Source organism: Telmatherina bonti, assembly GCF_933228915.1.
Source record: "Telmatherina bonti genome assembly, chromosome: 21".
Classification (NCBI taxonomy): Eukaryota; Metazoa; Chordata; class Actinopteri; order Atheriniformes; family Telmatherinidae; genus Telmatherina; species Telmatherina bonti.
This window is the reverse complement of record NC_136630.1, coordinates 19,697,159-19,715,737: the sequence shown is the minus strand read 5'-3', so window position 1 is coordinate 19,715,737 and position 18,579 is coordinate 19,697,159.

Sequence of the window (18,579 nt, the reverse complement as noted above, 5' to 3'; positions counted from 1 at the left end):
CACATCACCACATCCACTGACATTTCCGTGTAATCAATCAATATCAGAGCGTAACAAGCATTTCCTTGAGCAGTAAAAGTTTAAACTTAGATAGATATATCCATTTATCTTCTCCACAGTTCATTTGTCCTTCTGTAAGTTAATTACAGAACTAACACAGTGACATAATCATGAAATTGTCTCAGATACCAGAAAAATACACGCACAGTGGGGGAGTGCAAGCTCTACACAAAAATATCCAATTACTCTGACAAGCTGATGAGAAATATATTTCTCAGCATAATAACAAAACTCTGATGAATAAATACATAAATACTTATACTCATAAAAATAAGTTGGGGCCTTATCACGTTATAACGTGATAAGTTTATTGTAAAAACGTGAAATGTATCAGATTATAACGTGATATTTTATTGTAAAAACGTGAAACGTATCACATTATAATGTGATAGTTTATTGTAAAAACTTGAAGCTATCACGTTATAACGGAATAAGTTTATTGTAAAAGTGTGAAATTAGCACGTCATAACGTAATAAGTTTTATTGTAAAAACATATAAGCACTTGAACGCTGAAGGGATTATATCTCTCGGCTGACCTGGGAACGCCTTGGGAGTTGGCAAATGTGGCTGGGGAGAGGGAAGTCTGGGCTTCCCTGCTTAGGCTGCTGCCTCAGCGACCCGACCGAGGATAAGCGGTAGAAGAGGAATGGGTGGATGGCACTTGAATGCAGCTAAGATGATGTAGTTTGCTTCAATAAGAAATTATGCCACGTCAAGAGTACCGGACTCATTCTTCCTTCTGTACAGACCCATGCCTTTTAAAACTGTCCTTAAAGTACGCATACTTATTACATTGTCACCCAAAGTGTTACAAAGCAGCTAAATTCACAATGTCTCAACCCAAGTATGTACAAAAACTCCATCAAGTCCTTTAAATGAGCCATTTGTGATCTCCTATTCACCCCGCACACAATTTCCTCATCTGAAGTTGAAAATAACCAAGTTCACGTTTTCAGATATGTGATATGTTTCATGTTTTTACATTAAACTTATCATGTTATAGCATGATACGTTTCACGTTTTTCCAATAAACTTATCACATTATCACGTGATACGTTTCACGTTTCATCCTAACAATATTAGGACTATTAACATCTGCATCTGTGTGATCATTCCTATCTGTTATGTGGGGGCTTCCATTCTCTCCACTACTGTGCACCTTGGTATTGGGGGGCGTTTTTTGTTGATGTTTGTTGGATCACCTTGTTGCAACGCTCTGTGTCCATCGCTAGTCAGTGTATTTGGTGTGAACAACACCATTAAACACACTTTGTTCAAACAGAAAGAGCTTAACAGGTTCTCTTCATACACTTAGAGAAAGCAAACAGGCTTACCCATAATCCCAAATTCCTCAAAAAGTGTCTGTTTGAGGTAAGTGATTCATATTGTTACAAATGAGTGACAACGCCTTCACTTGAATAATGTTTTCATTTGGAATCATGACCAGCAACATCATTTCAAAATCAAGTGGCTGGTTTCAGACTTGGATAGCCCAGTTGTGTAAACAAGACCATAAAACAACAGTGGGCTGTAAACGCTATCCTGAATGATGTGCATGGTGTACCTGGATCAAACTTAAACTTATCTGTAGTATGTGGAAATCCAGTGATAAACTATCTTATCGTGCAGGGCTGGTTTTAGTCTTTATTACTAACTTCTTTCACTATCAGGATCTTTCCCGCACTGAAATCCCAAAATATTAAAAAAATTGCTTTGAAAGAACATGATCTATATGAGACTTAGGAAGGATTAACATGATGTCTCAAGGCAGTTTAATAGCTGCAGGGTAAGTACAGAGCAATTTCTTCAGCTTTTACACATCACATTATGTTCATTTATCAATTGAGCACTGTGTGTGGTGAATATGTAAATTACAACCTACATTAAGTTGCGCAACAATAATGCACTTATAAATAACATTACAATATTTAGTACGATTCCAGTTTGTGCTAAACACAGAGAGAAATATCTAATTAATATATAAATCCATCTAGAACAGTCTCCAATATGTAAATAGTGTGACATATATTGAACAGAGGGAGAACAAACTGATAAAAGCCTTTTTATAGCTGAGATCTTCAACTTTCTGTTATATTTATCCTTACAATCTGTATTCATCTTTATTTAATCTTTATTTCAAAGGAAAACTGAAGTTTAGGAAAACAAGTTGTCCAAATTGTTTATATTTGATATTTTTAACAATAAAATGTTTTAGAAAATGTTCAATATATAACAGTATTCCACAAAATCACTTTAGTTGCTAAGTTGAGTGAATAAAAAAAAAACCCACCAGTGACAGTAGGGGGGCTCATTTGTGGACTGCACTGACCCCTAGTGGACGTTTTCTAAAATGACAAGTGGAGATCAGAGGCCACAACAGATTATTTGGACTGCATAACATGTTGTCAGGTTTTGTGTGTTGCACTGTGTGCTGGATGGAAGTTGTTGTGCCGTATCAGTGGAGGTGTAGCCTACCAGCCCTGCCCTGACTGTTGTTTCTCCGCGTTTCCAGATAACATGCACCTCATCAGCGAGCTTCTGTTAGCCTTATATATTACTGTTAATGTTTATTAGCAGCAGCAATGGGAGAAGTGACGGAGTAGATACATTTTTCTGAAGTTATTAGCCAGATATTACAAGAAGCGCCTGCTGCCAGGAAGAACCTGGTGGATAACCACAGCAACCTCTTCCGAGTGGCAGATTACTGCAAAAACAATTACCTCCAGGTGAGTCAAACATCCCCTTGAGCAATGAAGCGCATTTAAAGCTTGTTTTCAGTATTCATGTTAAAAAAAATAAATAAATAAATAAAAAACTTTGCAGGCAGAGAATCAAACCAAGGCTGTTGAGGAGACTAAAGTTTTGGTAACTCAGGCTTTAGCGAGTGTCACCTACCAGATCAACCAAGTGGCCAGTGCCATGGTGAAGCTGGAGTCTTCTGTCACCCTGCTGTCACAGGTCAGGAAAACACACTGAACCCGGCTGAGAAAGTCTCAAAGCAGATGACATTAAGGCCGAAACTTCTTTTTTTATGAGGGGGAGTTGCAGAAATGAAATGATTAAAGTGGAGTGGAGGAATTGAGTGAGTTGGAAATGGAGGGAAATGTTTAAGACTTTGGATTTACTGGAAAAAAATTGACATATTGAGATCATGTTAGAACATTTTCCCAGTGGTGCACTGAATGGTTATAAACTGCAGTCATAACCTACACTTTCTTTTAAATGGTAATGACGATTGCGAAAGTATGTTTAGAAAAAAAACACACATTATTTTTCATAAATTCCAGACTCAGTTTACAGTCAGATTTTTAAGATGTGTATTAAAGATTGAGAACAATAATGTAATATTGATATTGCTCCGAAACGTCCCCTGTCCATTCCTCGCTTGGAACTGTGTGCAGCACTTGTGGCAGCTCAGATAACGAGCATCCTAAAGAAGGAGCTCACCTTGGATGTTTCACGCACCGTTCTTTGGTCTGACTCAACTACTGTTCTCACCTGGCCCAACTCCCAGTTTGGGGGCCAGGGTAGCAGAGATCCAGGAGTTGACGGAGGGTTGTATTTGGCACTATGTGAACACGCTGAGTAATCCAGTCGATGATCTAACCTGGGGGAAAACCTTGGAAGACCTTAAAGAACCAAATAGATGGTCACAAGAACCACCCTTTCTACTCCAAGACCCAGACACCTGGCCCCAGGAGCCCAGTGCTGAGCTTGACGAGGACGCATCAGAGCTTCGTAAGACTCTTCTGTGGGGTAACCACTACATTGTACAATTACCTGCATAAGGAACAAAGTGCATAATACCTGGCGGGAGCTCTTGGATGATGCTGCTCAAGAACTTAATGGGCATAACTCTTCTTCACTCGATGCAGAAGAGTATCGAGAAGCAAAGATGGTTGTTCTGCGACAGGCTCAATAAGAGTCATTTCCTACAGAGTACAAGCTCCTAGTTGGGGGAAAACCCGTCTTCTCTAGAAGTTGCTTACTCACCTTATTACCTGAGATGAATAGATCTACTGATCTTATAAGAGTAGTCAGTCAGCTGCGGCGGCTGGAAGGTCTTGATGAGGTGACATACACCCAATTGTTTTGGATACTTCGCACCTTTGCACGTCTACTCATCCAGAAATATGACAACGACCTGCAACCCGGCCCAGAACGTGTCCTTGCTGAATTGCATAGGTCATTCTGGATACTGTGGGGATGGGAGGCCATCCGCAATCATCAGCGTTCCTGTGCAGAATGCCAGTATTGGAGAGCCCAGCCATCCAGGTTGGAAGATGACAAGAGAAATGTTGGGGAATTATATTCAAGTGCCTCACCACCAGGGCAGTACACCTGTACCGTCTGACCAGCATGGAGACTGATACCTTCTTGATGGCCCTCCGGCGCTTTATTGCCAGAAGAGGCAGTCCAGCAGAGTTATGGTCTGACCAAGGGACCAATTTTAAAGGAGAAAAGCGGAAACTTAGAAAAGTGTTTGCCAGAATGTCCGAAATCCTGCAGGAACAACTTGCAGAAGACTGAGTTCCAGTTCAATCCCCCTGCAGCCCCACTCATTGGCGGTGAATAGGAGAGGGAAATCCGCTAAGTAACGTCAGCTTTACGTACCTGTATGGGTACTCAAGCTGTTCCTGAAGAGGTGCTTCACACTGTCCTGCTAGAAGTCGAACCAATCCTTAACTCAAAGCGTTTGGGTTACATTTCTACTGATGTCACAGATTTAGATCCTGTGACCCCAAACAGTTTCCTTATGGGATGGCCTGATGGCTCACTACCTCAAGTGGTCTATCCAGAAGCAGATCTTCTCAGCCGCAAACAATGGAGGCACTCAGATTCTTGCAGACCAATTCTGGGACCGATTCATCAGGGAATACCTACTTACCCTGTAGATCAGGCAGAAATGGCACTCTTCATCCCCGGAACTGCTTGAGGAGACAGTCGTGGTGCTTGTGGAACCACAGCTACCTTGGGCTTTTTGACCAATTGGACATGTCATCAAGGTGCATAGCAGTGATGATGGGTACATCAGGCCTGCTGACGTGAACATCAATGGACATGTGTACACAAGACCTGTTGCTCGCCTGGTTCCCTTACACTGAAAAAATACAAATACTACACTGAACTATTACCTTTTATACAGTGCAAATGTGCATTACACATTTGGGGGCTGCTGTGTGAAAGATTGAGATCTATAATGTAATATGTTCATATTGTACGTATGCGCATTCATTCTGGGTGTTTCTCAATTCAGGCACTTCGAAGTGCGGATTCGTCGGCTGCATGCGTCATCGTGGAGCGCCAAGTGCTGTCTCAATTCAAAGGCTCCTTCAAATCCACCCTTCAAATGTGCATTTTGTTTGGCTCCAGATTAGCTTAAAACGAAGGATACAAGAGATGTATCCTTTGCACTTCTTAGTGTGCAGACCCTGAATTGAGAAACACCCAATATGTTCATGTTGCTGTGTCAGTATAGAGGAAGTGACGTATGTAGAGTTAGTTGTTCCGGGTTAACAAGAAGCGTACCTGCTCCATACATCTTTACTTGTGGAGATGTGTGTTCTTGGGATGTTTGCAAGCCAGTTCGATAATCCTAGTGTTAAGTCAATGACCAGAAGTGAATACAGCCAGTTCCTTTATATGTACTTTCCGTGCTAAATCATCACACGTGTCCGGCAGAGAGCGCTGAGCGGAGCACTGCTTGTTTAGGATGTGCGCCACACATGCGACCATGAAGTTATGCCTTTTTTTTTTACCACAGGGTGGTGCTGTTGTTACATTCATGTTAGTTTGCCGCAAGGATCTGAGGAGTCTGGCAGGTGCAAAGTGAGCTAGATTATTATGCCTCATCAGACAATATAATTTGACCTGATTGTTTAGTTTAAATTTATTGATTTATATAAGATTGCACGTGAATATTGTCTGTCTAGGTAAATAAGGTGTACTGCTGCTGTCAGTAACTCATTGAGATTTATATGTTATTTCAGACTGTTGTAACACTGCCGGGTTTGAACTGCTACAAAAAAGGAACTGAGACAGTTAAATAAAGGAACATGCATCAGCCTCCCTTTCTGTATCCTGACCAATTCACCATCTTGTCTACTGTGATATCCTAAAGAGCTAGTTCCTGGTTATGAAAGTAATGAAATGAATTTGACATTTTTACTTTATTCAGACTGGAAAATTATTGTTCTTTATACCTTACCGCCTTAATTTTGGTTTTAAAATTTGTGCCTTTTATTGCTTTTCTGAAAAATTCTTCCTGGTTTCCACTTTAGGACATGTTACCGCAAAAAATAGAGTTTAAATCATATGATCAAATAATAATATTTTTATCACCATCATTAATAAACTGTTATTAACAAACAGCTTCCCTAGTCAACATAAAAACTTTTGTACTGTGATAGCTTCATAACATAATGGCTTAGGTCATATTTTGGCCAATTTGAGAATCTGCCTAGATCTACTCTCCTAGCATTGCTGATTCACTATGCATATTACCTATAATACCTTACTTAGGATGACTTAGGATGTTGGGCTATCAAGCATGTGATTTGCATCTATTTTTAAAGATCATGTACAACTTGTTGGATCACTAGATGGTTGGTAACAGACTGCAACAAGGATAAGATAAGTTTCAGTTTCAGTGAACCAGGGTTTTTGTGATAGTGAGATTGGGTTAGATTGATGTCATCACATGGTGATTTAGGTTGGAAACTCAAATCAGAAGGACGGTCAATGATGTGGAAAATATAAATGTTGGAGAAAAAAAAACCTGATTGAATCTGTACCTTTCAACCTTTGTGGACCATTTTTGTCTCTTTAACATTTCATTTTTGGTAATATTGTACACAGACCCTTCAGCTTAGCATTTTAATAGTAATGTGATGAGGACTAACTTCTTCGTATGTGGATTAGTAATCACTTCAGGGTGTTGGGTCAGGACAGCAATTCTTGTGTTCAGGTGAGTTAAGATGAATAAGAGAATGTTCTGGTCCAGGATTTAACGTTAAACTTGTCCTTTATTTACAGATGGACATTATGATGAGAGAGGTTGATTAGGTTGAGGGTATAAATCTTTCAGTGTGTATGGGGGTGGTTTCCTTATATAGACGCAAACTATTAATTTGACTGATATGCCCGTGTCATGACGATACTTCTCAGAGCCACGTTGTGTTTAACAAATTACACATTCGTGCTTTCGGGTGGCCACCTAGTGGCAGAACATATTAACTACAAGTAAACTCACTAAAAAAAATACTATAAAGGGAGAGCTGAACAGGTAAATAATAGTTTTTATACACCCACCCCCAATATTTGATGTGTAAATTCGACCACAAGGTGTCTGTACTGTCTTCAGGTAGGGCTGGCAGCTTGATGAGATGAACAACTGGGCGAGTGTAGATTCTGTCTTTTACTTTAACCACCGCGGTCCTCACTGGTCCATCTGCTCTGGGTGTGACGCTCTTCACTGTACCAACTTGCCAGAGAGCTCTTGGTGCCTGCTGATCAACGATGAGCACTATAGTACCTACGGCAATGTCATCCTTCTCTGTCTGCCATTTCTGCCAGGCTTGTAATGTGGGAAGAAAGTGGCTCAGAGGACACGAAGAAACAGGTTTTAAGCAAGGACACATGAAAAGTGGGGTGCACAGACAAAGATCGGGCAAGCTTGAGACGTATAATGGAAGGATTAACAACCCTGTCCACTGCAAAGGGCACAATATAACGGGTAGCCAGTTTACGAGAATCAACTTGGAGAAGATCCTTGGATGACAACCAAATCTTCTGACCAGGCAGATACACTGGTGTGGGGACACTGTGATGGTCAGCCAAGCGTTTGTGCATGGTGTTTGTCCTCAACAGGGAATCCCGTGCCTGCCACCACACTCGCTGACAGCACTGGACATGCTCTTGGACAGATGGAACCGCCACCTCAAGTTCTTGTGAAGGAAAAAGCAGAGGCAGGAACCCAAACATGCACATGAATGGTGACATACCAGCAGCAGAGGAGGAGAGGAGTTGTGTGCATATTCAATCCAGGGAAGATGCTGGGATCAGGAGGCAGGATGTTGGGCACAAACACATCTAAGGGCTGTCTCAAGGCTCTAATTAGCCAGCTCTGTCTGGCCATTGGATTGAGGATATATATATATATATATATATATATATATATATATATATATATATATATATATATATATATATATATATATATATATATATACATACATATACATACATACATACATACATACATATATACATATATATACATACATATACACATATATATACATACATATATATACATATATACATATATATACATACATATACACATATATATACATACATATACACATATACATACATACATATATACATATACATATATACATATACATACATATACATATATATATATATACATAGATATACATATACATATATACATATACATAGATACATATACATACATACATATACATACATATATATATACATATACATATATATACATATACATATATATATATATATATATATATATATACATATACATATATATATATATATACATATACATATATATATACATATATATATACATATACATATATACATATATATACATATATACATATACATATACATACATATACATACATACACATACATACATACATATACATACATACATATACATATATACATATACATATATATACACATATATATATATATATATATATATACATATACATATACATACACATATATATACATATATATATATATATATATATATATATATATATATATATATATATATATATATATATATATATATATATATATATATATATATATATGTATATAGCTAGCCCGCTGGCTGTAACAACGGCGATCTGTGGGCTGTGGCTATCTAGCTTGAAGAGCTAGCCTGACAACCATCTGACAAGGTGTGGACTGGTGCTAGCAGCTAGCAACCAAGCTCAATTGCTGAGTCCCAGACACATTGTAGCCACAGCACCGGATCGGTGATAGTGGATACGTCGCAAGCATAGATTGTGGTCGCAAGCTAACTTGCGTTAGCTGCGGCTCGAGCAACATCGAGATTGTATTTTGGCTTGTGTACAGCGTATTAATTTTCTAACATCGATATGCCAGCGAAGAAAAACCCACTAATGGAGGAGACGGAGGACATAAAAAAGACACTCGATTTTCTCTCATAGGACATTTCTACAATAAAGATGAAACAAGACAAGATTCTTAAACTTGTGGAGGAAGTGGCGGAGCTACGTATTCGCATCGAGGAGAAGGACAAGAAAATTGCGGCCCTAGAGAGGAAAGTGGAAGATCTTGAACAATACTCCAGACTAAATGACGTGATTGTGACTGGACTAAAGATAAAACCTCGATCATATGCGCATGCAGTGTCTACCGGCAGAGAGGAGGAACCCGATGAGCTAGAGGTGAGCTCTGCGGAACAACAGGTGGTGGCTTTTCTCGCCACCAGGGACATACATCTGGATGAGGACTCAATTGAAGCTTGCCATCCGCTCCCCAGGAAGAAGAACGACACACCGGCTGTGATACTAAGGTTTGCAAATAGGAAAAATAAGATTGCATTGATGAAGCAAGGAAAAAAGTTAAAAGGTACGAATGTCTTTTTGAATGATCATCTGATCAAAAGGAATGCAGAAATCGCCAAGAAGGCAAGATTCTTAAGGAAACAGAACAAAATACAGAATACTTGGGTGATGAACTGTAAAATATGCATAAAATTGAATGGATCACCTGAAGAGGCTAAAGTACTGGTTATTAAAGACTTAGAGGAACTGAATAAATATGAGTGACATTAGTGAGTATGAGTCAATGAGATAAAAAAAAAAAAAAAACTGTGTATATGTCATCCAGTTACATTTCCTTGGATAGTACACATTTAAGAACACCTCTAGGAACTCTGGAAAATGAATTAATGGAATTGAAATTATCTGAGTATACTGAGTATAGTTCATGTGATTTGGAAGACCAAATAGACCCGGATAACATGTTTCTATCAGCTAACCCTATTTATTGTAATTATTACACTGAGAATGACTATAACACCTTCGTTGATTCACAAGGGAAGTTTTCTATTATCCACTTTAATAGTAGAAGTATGTATACAAACTTCAATGCAATCAAAGAATACTTACAACAAATTAGGCATCCATTTAGTATTATAACAGTCTCAGAAACATGGTTCAATGAAAACAAAGGTATTGATTTTGAGTTAAGTAATTATAATCTCAACTATGTAAACAGAACAAACAAAGCAGGAGGTGGAGTTGCAATATATGTAAATAAAAAATACAAATATAAAATTTTAAAAAATATGACCGTAACAATTAATGACATACTTGAATGTTTATCTATAGAAATCATCAATGAAAAAAATAAAAATATTATAGTTAGTTGTATATATAGGTCTCCAGGTTCATGTGTGGAAAAGTTTACTAATTGGATTGAACAAACATTTTCTGCAATAAGCAATAAAAAAATATTCATTTGCGGGGACTACAATATTGATCTAATAAATCCAAATAATCACAAAACAACTGATGATTACATAAGTAGAATGTATACTATGAGTTTATTTCCAGTTATTACAAGACCAAGCAGAATTACAATGCACAGTGCTACACTTATTGACAATATTTTTACAAATAATATGGAGTCTACTAACGTCAGTGGTCTGCTGATCTGTGATATAACTGATCATCTCCCTGTCTTTTTAGTGTATAACGATAATAATGATGATAATAAACACAAATCGCCTAAAAAATACAGGTACAAACGAGTACAAACTGAAGAGTCAATCAATTTACTCTATAATGACTTGGTCGAACATGATTGGAGTGCTGTTTACAGGAAGAAAGATGTGAATGGTGCGTTTGACACTTTTTTTGGAAATCTTCTCTTCAGCATATGATAAAAGTTGTCCAGTTCGCCAGTTTTGTATAAACAGTACATCTGTGAAATGTCCATGGTTAACTAAAGGTTTGCAAAATGCTTGTAAGAAAAAAAATACTTTATATAAGCAATTCATTAGATTAAGAAGTGAAGAGTCTGAACATCGATATAAAACATATAAAAATAAATTGACTGATATATTAAGAACTAGCAAAAAATTATATTATACCGATTTATTAAATAAAAATAAAAACAATATTAAAGAGGTCTGGGGGATACTTAATAAAATAATTAAAGGAGATACAAAAAATAATTCATATCCAAACTATTTTATTGATAACAATAATGATAATTATAATATGAAGGAAGTGGTTCAAAGTTTTAATAGCTTTTTTGTAAATGTTGGTCCAGACCTGGCAGCAAAAATTCCTCATTGTAGTAGCAACAAAACAGGTTCCTTAATAGAAATAAACCCAAAGACAATGTTTCTTTTGGGAGTAACAGATGAAGAAATTATAGACATGGTGAACAAATGCAAAAATAAATTTTCTACTGATTGTTTTGACATTGATATGTCATTGATTAAACGAATTATAAATAGTATTGTTAAACCCTTAACGTACATTTGTAATCTATCTTTTCAAACTGGAACATTTCCCAACAAAATGAAAATTGCAAAAGTATTGCCACTATATAAAAATGGAAATAAACACATTTTCACTAATTATAGACCTGTCTCCCTGCTCCCGCAATTTTCTAAAATATTAGAGAAACTGTTTAACAGTAGATTAGAGAATTTTATAAATAAACACAATTTAATTCATGAAAGTCAGTATGGTTTTAGAACAGCGAGGTCAACATCAATGGCCATTATTGATGCAGTGGAAGAGATAACAAATTGCTTGGATAAGAAGAAATATGCAGTTGGTATATTCATTGATTTGAAAAAAGCTTTTGATACTTTAAATCATAGCATTTTACTACAAAAATTGGAAAAATATGGCATTAGGGGAGTAGCTCTAAGCTGGATCAAAAGCTATTTAACTGAAAGACAACAGTATGTGAAAATGGGAGAATTTTCATCAGGGTATTTGGGCATTGGGTGTGGGGTCCCACAAGGATCTGTTTTGGGCCCAAGGCTATTTAATTTATATATTAATGATATATTTCAGGTGTCTAAATTACTAAAATTAATCTTATTTGCAGATGATACGAACATATTCTATTCTAATGACAATTACAATGATTTGATTCATATCATTAATTGTGAATTAAAGAAAGTGAAAACATGGATGGATTTGAACAAATTATCTTTAAACTTAAATAAAACTAAAGCAATGTTCTTCGGAAGCCACAATGTAAATGTAGATTCAGTGATAAAGATTGATGGTGTTGATTTAGATGCTGTGTCGGAAATTAAATTCTTGGGCTTAACTATTGACAGCACATTAAATTGGAAATCGCACATAAGGCACATACAAGGTAAACTTTCTAAAAGTATTTCAATCATTAACAAAGCCAAATACTATGTAGATTATAATGCCTTACTGTTATATTGTTCATTGGTCTTGCCGTATTTAACTTATTGTGTAGAAGTGTGGGGAAACAACTATAGAAGTTCACTGAATCCCCTCATAATACTCCAGAAACGTGCTGTACGAGTTGTACACAAGGTGGGATATTATGACCACACTAATACTTTATTTTTTCAATCGAAATTGTTAAAATTTTTTGATTTAGTTGACTATTATACAGCCCAGCTTCTATTTAAAGCTAATAAAAATGTTCTTCTGGTGAATCTTCAAAAACTTTTTAGGCAGAGGGAAGGGGAGTATAATCTGAGGGGTTGTGGTAATTTCAAAGTTAAAGCAGTAAGAACCACTAGAAAAAGCTTGTGTGTGTCTATATGTGGGGTTAAGCTTTGGAACCAACTGGGATCAGAACTCAAGCAATGCCCAAATATTCATCTGTTCAAATCAAAATTCAAAAACATGATATTGTCACAGTACATGAATGAGAACTGAGTTTGTATGTTTACTCATTAAATGGTGTTCTTGTCTATTGAATGGTTAGTAGTAGAAAATACTGTGAAGTATGTATAGTTATTTCAAAAGTGTCATAACCTATATTGCAAGTAGTCAGGTGTTTTACTGTATCATAATAATGTATTATATCTTTATTACTAGAATATTGATCAATGATAACTCAGTGATATAATTGTATACATGTATTGTTATTATTGCTGTTATAATTTTTTTGCTATATCATCAACATATACAATACCTTCAATTAATTAACGTACAAGTATTATTATACTTTAAAAAATTAATAAATAAATAAATAATAATTAAAAAAAGGGTATTCAATTCAAAGATTAGCCATCAGTACCATTCAGTATTAATACTGTTGATAGAGTAAATACTAATTGTGTTGATATGTGGCGGTGATATGGTAATGGCAGTAATTCTGATAATACAACTAAATGTATTAAATTCTATCTTATGTATGCATATTGTCTAATATTGTATATGTAATTCAAGACTAATTGATATCATAGCATGTGAATATACATATTTTATGCACTTACTTCAACTAAAAAACTTAATTATTGCAACCTAAATATGCATATGATGACGAGGGGTGGGAATTAATAAGTTTTCTTCTTCCCACTCCTTTTCGAGGTACAGTTTTTATTTATTTTGTTGCCCAAAATGGGTATACTGTATGAAATGCATACACAGATACATATACTATTCTTATTGTATCTACATATGTGTGTATTTATATATGGGTATATGTTTATGTATGTATATGTACATGTGCGTGGGTGTATGTATGTATGTATATATATATGCAGGTGTGTGTATATGTATGTATGTATATATATGTATATGTATATATGTGTGTGTGCATATGTATGTATATGTGTGTGTATGTATGTATATGTATGGGAGTATATATGTCTGTATGTGTATGTATATGGATATGTGTATGTTTACGCTTTCTTATCTGTCTCGAAATAAAATTCATTCATTCATTCATTCATTCATTCATATACATATACATATATACATATACATATATACATATATATATACATATACATATATATACATATACATATATATACATATACATACATATACATGCATATACATATATATACATATACATATATATACATATACATATATATATACATATATATACATACATATATATATACACATATATACATATACATATATATATACATATACATATATACATATATATATATATACATATATACATATACATATAAACATATACTTATACATATATATACATATACATATATATATATATACATATACATATATATACATATATACACATATATATACATATATACACATATATATATATACACATATATACAGATATATATATACATATACATTATATATATACATTTTATATATATATATATATATATATATATACCACCTCAGCGACTTCAGCCCCAGAGATAGGAGAGTCCACCCCTGAGTCCACCAGCTCTGCTCCCTCATGGGAAGACGTGTTGGTAGGATTGAGGAGGTCTTTGAAGTATCCCCTCCACCGACCCACAACGTCCCGAGTTGAGGTCAGCAGCACCCCATCTCCACTGTACACAGTATTGATGGAGCACTGCTTCCCCCCCCTGAGCCGCCGGATGGTGGACCAGAATCTCCTCAAAGCCGTCCGGAAGTCTTTCTCCATGGCCTCGCCGAACTCCTCCCATGCCCGAGTTTTTGCCTCGGCAACCGCCGAAGCCGCATGCCGCTTAGCCCGCCGGTACCCATCAGCTGCCTCCAGACTCCCACAGGCCAAGAAGGCCCGATAGGACTCCTTCTTCAGCTTGACGACATCCCTCACTGCTGGTGTCCACCAACGAGTCCTGGGATTACCGCCACGACAGGCACCAACGACCTTGCAGCCACAGCTCCGGTTGGCCGCCTCAGCAATAGAGGCACGGAACACAGCCCATTCGGACTCAATGTCCCCCGCCTCACCCGGGACATGTTCGAAGCTCTGCTGAAGGTGGGAGTTGAAGCTCGCTCTGACAGGGGACTCAGCCAGACGTTCCCAGCAGACCCTCACAACACGTTTGGGCCTGCCAGCTCTGACCGGCTTCCTCCCCCACCATCTGAGCCAACTCACCACCAGGTGGTGATCAGTTGACAGCTCCGCCCCCCTCTTCACCCGAGTGTCCAAGGCATGTGGCCGCAGGTCCGACGATACGACTACAAAGTCGATCATTGAACTGCGGCCCAGGGAATCCTGATGCCAGGTGTACATATGGACACTCTTATGCTGGAACATGGTGTTCGTTATAGACAATCCATGACGAGCACAGAAGTCCAATAACAAAACACCATTTGGGTTCAGAGGGGGGGGACCATGCCTCCCAATCACTCCCCTCCAGGTCTCACTGTCATTGCCCACGTGAGCATTGAAGTCCCCCAGCAGAACAATGGAGTCCCCAGAAGGAGCACCCTCCAGCACTCCCTCCAAGGACCCCAGAAAGGGTGGGTACTCTGAACTGCTGTTCGGTGCATAAGCACAGACAACAGTCAGGACACGTCCCCCCACCCGGAGGCAGAGGGAAACTACCCTTTCATCCACCGGGGTAAACCCCAATGTACAGGCACCAAGCTGGGGGCTGATGAGAATGCCCACACCTGCTCGGCGCCTCTCACCATGAGCAACTCCAGAGTGGAAGAAGGTCCAGCCCCTCCCGAGGGTACTGGTTCCAGAGCCCAAGCCATGCGTCGAGGTGAGTCCAACTATATCTAGTCGGAACCGCTCAACCTTGCGCACAAGCTCAGGCTCCTTCCCCACCAGAGAGGTGACGTTCCACGTCCCTAGAGCCAGCTTCTGCAGCCGGGGATCGGACCGCCAGGGTCCCCGCCCCTTGCTGCCGCCCAGCTCACATTGCACCCGACCCCTACGGCTCCTCCCGCAGATGGTGAGCCCACGGGAGGCGGGGCCCATGTAACCCTTTCGGGCTGAGCCCGACCGGGCCCCATGGGCGAAGGCCCGGCCACCAGACGCTCGCTCTCATACCCCGCCTCCAGGCCTGGCTCCAGAGGGGGGTCCCGGTAACCCGCGTCCGGGCAAGGGAACATTCATGCCCAGGTTGGTCGTCATCATAGGGGTCTATGAGCCGTGCTTGGTCTGGTCCCTCCCCTAGACACCTGTTTGCCATGGGTGACCCTACCAGGGGCATAAAGCCCCCGACAACATAGCTGCTAGGATCTTCGGGACGCACAAACCCCTCCACCACGATAAGGTGACGGCTCAGGGAGAGCATTGAAGAGTGGCAAGGCCCCGGGGGTGGATGAGATCCGCCCGGAGTTCCTTAAGGCTCTGGATGCTATGGGGCTGTCCTGGCTGACACGCCTCTGCAGCATCGCGTGGACATCGGGGGCAGTACCGCTGGATTGGCAGACTGGGGTGGTGGTCCCCCCTTTTTAAGAAGGGGGACCGGAGGGTGTGTTCCAATTACAGGGGAATCACACTCCAGCCTCCCTGGTAAGGTCTATTCAGGGGTCCTGGAGAGGAGGGTCCGCCGGATAGTCGAATCCCGGATTGAGGAGGAGCAGTGTGGTTTTCGTCCTGGTCGCGGAACAGTGGACCAGCTCTATACCCTCTCTGGGGTCCTGGGGGGGGCATGGGAGTTTGCCCAACCAGTCTACATGTGCTTTGTGGACCTGGAGAAGGCATTCGACCGTGTCCCCCGGGGGCTCCTGTGGGGGGTACTCTGGGAGTATGGGGTACCAGTGTCAGAGCTTGGTCCGCATTGCCGGTAGTAAGTCGGATTCGTTTCCAGTGAGGGTTGGACTCCGCCAAGGCTGCCCTTTATCACCGATTCTGTTCATAACTTATATGGACAGAATTTCTAGGCGCAGCCGAGGGGTTGAGGGGATCCGACTTGGTGGCCTCAGGATTGGGTCCCTGCTTTTTGCGGATGACGTGGTCCTGTTGGCTTCATCTGGTCGTGATCTCCAGCTCTCGCTTGAGCGATTCGCGGCCGAGTGTGAAGCGGCTGGGATGAGAATCAGCACCTCAAAATCTGAGACCATGGTCCTCAGCCGGAATAGGGTGGATTGCCCTCTCCGGGTCTGGAGTCAGGTCCTGCCTCAAGTGGAGGAGTTTAAATATCTCGGGGTCTTGTTCACAAGTGAGGGAAGGATGGAGCGTGAGATCGACAGACGGATCGGTGCGGCGTCTGCAGTAATGCGGGCTCTGCGCCGGTCTGTCGTGGTGAAGAAGGAGCTGAGCCAGAAGGCGAAGCTCTCGATTTATCAGTCGATCTACGTTCCTACCCTCACCTATGGTCATGAGCTGTGGGTCGTGACCGAAAGAACGAGATCTCGTATACAGGCGGCTGAAATGAGTTTCCTCCGCAGGGTGGCCGGGCTCTCCCTTAGAGATAGGGTGAGGAGCTCAGTCATCCGGGAGGGGCTCAGAGTAGAGCCGCTGCTCCTTCGCATCGAGAGAAACCAGTTGAGGTGGCTCGGCCATCTGGTCAGGATGCCTCCTGGACGCCTCCCTGGTGAGGTGTTCCAGGCACGTCCCTCGGGGAGGAGACCCCGGGGAAGACCCAGGACACGCTGGAGGGATTACATCTCTCGGCTGGCCTGGGAACGCCTCGGGATCCCCCCCGCAGAGTTGGCAAATGTGGCTGGGGAGAGGGAAGTCTGGGCTTCCCTGCTTAGGCTGCTGCCCCCGCGACCCGTCCCCGGATAAGCGGCAGAAGATGGATGGATGGATGGATATATATATATATATATATATATATATATATATATATATATATATATATATATATATATATATATATACACATTATATATATACATTATATATATATATATATATATATATATATATATATATATATATATATATATATACACATATATATATATATATATATATACATTATATATATATATATATATATATATATATATATATATATATATATATATATATACACATATATATATATACACATATATATATACACATATATATATATACACACACATATATATATACATATACATATATATATATATATATATATATATATATATATATATACATATAAATATATATATATACATATATATACATACATATATATATATATATACATATATATACATACATATATATATATATATATATATATATATACATATATATATATATATATATATATATACATATATATACACATATATATATATATACATATACATATATACACACATACATACATACACACACACATACATATACACATACATATACACATACATACATATTTACACACACCTCTATGCACACACATACACACACATACATACGTACGTACAAACATATACGCACTTGCCAGTATTAACACATATACATACACATACAAGCCAACTTTAGATCATAGTAACTAAACTATGAATCTAAAAAGTTAAATATAAATGAGAAACAAACAGAAATGAGAAAACTAGCTGCTATTA